This window comes from Buceros rhinoceros, unplaced genomic scaffold (assembly GCF_000710305.1).
Source record: "Buceros rhinoceros silvestris isolate BGI_N320 unplaced genomic scaffold, ASM71030v1 scaffold30575, whole genome shotgun sequence".
Lineage (NCBI taxonomy): Eukaryota > Metazoa > Chordata > Aves > Bucerotiformes > Bucerotidae > Buceros > Buceros rhinoceros.
Genome location: NW_010415149.1, coordinates 13,915 through 17,313, shown reverse-complemented (window position 1 = coordinate 17,313; position 3,399 = coordinate 13,915). Strand labels below are relative to the sequence as shown.

Sequence of the window (3,399 nt, the reverse complement as noted above, 5' to 3'; positions counted from 1 at the left end):
TGCCACACTCCGTGACTGCGGAGTGGGCCCCACCGCTCCCCGCTTGCTCTCACAGCGGCCCCTCCTAGCAGCCAGAACAACTCCGATGTGAACATGCAGGGGCCTGGCTGCTCGGTTTAAAGCTAAACATCTAGAAGGGCAGCATAGGTGTGTGGCCACTGCCAAGGTCCCCATCCCAGGGCCTTCCCCTTGCTGGGAAGTTCTGGCTGCAGAGAGGAGACACAGCCTGCTCTCGCCGTGTCCCCTCATGTGCTGAAGAGGATGTCACATGCGTTGTCTGCCGGACATCCGCTGCGCCAGCTGCCATGACCCAGGGCAAGCCGTATTTATGCTAGATCTTTCTGCTGCTCTCCCCACTTGGTCAGATGCAGCCTTTACTGGAGACCCCTTTCCTTTCAGATCTCAGTGAGGGGACAGGGAATTTCTCCAGCCTCTCACCAGTGCCTGCTGGGGCTGCTGTGGGTTGCTTTCCAAGTCACTGGAGACTATCAGCAAGGAACAATTGCTGCTGGTGGAGGCAACCTGCTTATCAGATATCCGCCCTGCTTCCTTCCCATGGAGAAGAGCTTTGATCAACTGGTGCAGGGGATGTGGCTGCAGCATGAGGAGAGGAAGCAGGAGCTGATGGCCCAGGGTTGTGCCCTGTGCTGCTGGGGCTGCCTGTGCCTCCCTGGGCATGTGTGCGAGTGAGAGAGGTGATGCAGTCAGAGCCAAACCTCAGTGATCTCTGGACCCAGAGCACCATAGTGGGTGGTGGTGGTATGATATGGCAAGGTGAGGGGTGACCTGTAGAAGTCCATTAGTACAGCCGCCACCACTACAGCCTGCCCACGTCTGGAGGAGATGGCCACGCACTGACACCTTGTGATGGACACAAAAAAGAGCAGCCCAGCATCGACTTGGGAGCTGCTTCTGCCGGGTTCAGGTGAAAGCACAGTGGTGGGGGAGCCCAGAAGGATAACTTGTAGGTCCTGGCAGCTTGATGATATCTTTCCAGGCATCATTAAGTATAGGATAGCTCAGCAGCATCCATAGTTGCAAAGAGGCATGAGATTTGGACTAGATGACCTTTAAAGGTCGCTTCCAACCCAGACTATTCTAAGATTTATGCTAAACCTCTGTTTCCTGATGCAAGAGCTGATTTTGGAGAACCCAGGATGTAGCTGGAGGTTTCTCCCTTCTAAGGCTCTCAGCTGCCAGCGTGTCCATGAAGACTTGCTGGGAAATGATTTATAGGACAAGATAGTCCCTGGCTAACCTCAGGATGGAAGCGGTGGAAAGCCACTTGTCACCATCTGCCAGCTCTGGAAATGGCTCATCTAACAGCAGTATCTGGACCGTAGCTGCTGCTGTCAGCCCAGGGAGTCTGAGGTCCCTTTCATCTGCTGTTCACTGTCTGATCTTATTTCTTTCTCAGCTCAGGACTGGGTTGAGGTTTGCTGCTTTCCTTCACCACCACTCTCTGCAGTTTGGCAATAAACTCCCGGTGGCTGGTCAGGTCTGATTTCTTCCTCACTGCCTGCTCTGACTCGAGGAGGCACTAGGCAAGAGGGACAAACTGGCAGCAACAAATGCGCTGCTGTCTGCCTGCTGGCACCTTGCTGAGTTCCCAACAATGACTGCTCACCTCTGGTCCCAGGAGACAGGCTGTTCAGAACAGCGTGTATTCCACTGCCAGGGCCCAGCAATGTGTGCTCATCAGAAATGACTTGCCATGGAATTTTCTTTATTAAAAAAAAAATGTTTATTGACTGGTTCTTCAACGCTGTTCTGCAGGGGTCACCCTGATGGCATGTCTGAGTCCGCACTTGAGTGATTATGGCTTTTATTTGCTTATCAAATTCTCACTCAGTGCAAAAAGCTCAAATGAATACAGTGATAAAGTGCCCTCCTGACTGAAGGGAAACCCAGAGATCTCTCTCTGATCCCTGCCTGTATCAGACTGGCAGGCAAGGAGAGCTCCACAGTTAAGGGCACAGGGCAGAAGCAGCTGTCCAGTACCACCTCTAACCTGCTGGCATGGGGAGAGCCTAGTTGTGTTTTGCCAGGTGTGAACACCTTTCCCAGAAAGTCCTAACGGGATCTGTTAGAGCTGGCAGCGAAACAGGTCATGCCAAGGTTCCAGCTGCAGAAGCAGCCCTGGGGCTGCAATGTGCTCGTGGTTATGCAGAGCAGCAGCTGTGAATCAGTCTCAGAACCACCTCTTTGTGTTCGTGTGATGCTGAGCTGACATACGTGTCCTTCTCCGAGTGGTGGCCGGGACATCCACCTGTGGCACAAGCACATGCACTTCTGCCCTGCCTGCTGCACACACACTTGTGCACCAAAGCAAAGCAAGACTGAGCTGGGCTCAAGGTGACTCTGTTTTAGACCAAGGATCCTCCTCTGTTACGAGAGCTGCGATACTGAACCCAGCACCTGCCAAACCCTGGCCGTTGAAAACAGGCTTCACGCATGTGTTGGAGGGACAGATCCTTTGCGGTTGCCACCCACAGAGGAGAGGGGCACAGCACTGCTGCTGGGAAGCAGAACTGCCAGGAGCCTTCGGGAAGAACAGTTTAATTGCCTAGCAAGGCTGATGAGAAAGATTCAAAGATAAAATTAGCATTTTAAATTTTTTTAGCTAAGAGATTTACTGATGGTTTCCAGAGTGCAAACTGTGTGAGCTGGCCATGGTTGAGCAGAGATTACTTGGAAAGATTTTTAAGAGGTTATGTGCTGCATTAATAAGGAGCTAAGGGAGGAGGCCAGGACAACTGTGGAAAGGGAGGTTTTTATTTTGTTCTTTGCAAATTTACATTGAATTGCTCAGGGGAGAGGAAGGAGCTTCCGGAAAACAAATTCCACTTGTTTCATTCTCTTCCTCCCAAATAATGAGTTCAGGGTTTCAAAGCCGTGTTTCCTGTAGAGATTTACCCCAAGTTTGCTGACACTGAATGTATTGCACCTCTGAGATTTCCACTGTGATAGTGCATTTAGACAGGGATGGAAATGTGAAGTATAAAACTGTGTCCTTGTGTGGCTAAAAAGGCTAAAAGTATAGAGCAATGTGTGGTGGGTCCCATTCTTGGACAACCTGGGAGGACATCTCAGGAGGGAGCATCATCCAGGTGCAATGAAATTACAACGCAAGCATCATTCAGATGGGCAGTTTTCTTCCTTTTTTAATGAGACAATACTTTGAAACCAGGATCAGGAAAAAAGGTAGAAACTCCACCTGTTTCTGTTGATGTATCAGAAGTGATGTGTAAGGGTGTGTGGAGGAAGAAAAACAGTATGAACCACGCTTTTGACTCAGAGGGCCAGGGGAGGTATCTTTTCTGCTGGGAGGAGCTTCAGTTTTGTTCATGGGCCTGGGTAGATAGATTTTGACTGATGCTGTGCCTCCATAGGCTTGTA

The 3,399-nt window shown here is 50.8% G+C and overlaps 1 protein-coding gene across 1 annotated transcript in view; it reads left to right on the top strand.

The window, feature by feature from the left end:
* MOB3C (MOB kinase activator 3C) overlaps window positions 1-3,399 on the top strand; it is a 14,477-nt gene that overhangs the window by 5,979 nt on the left and 5,099 nt on the right. The window lies entirely within an intron of this gene.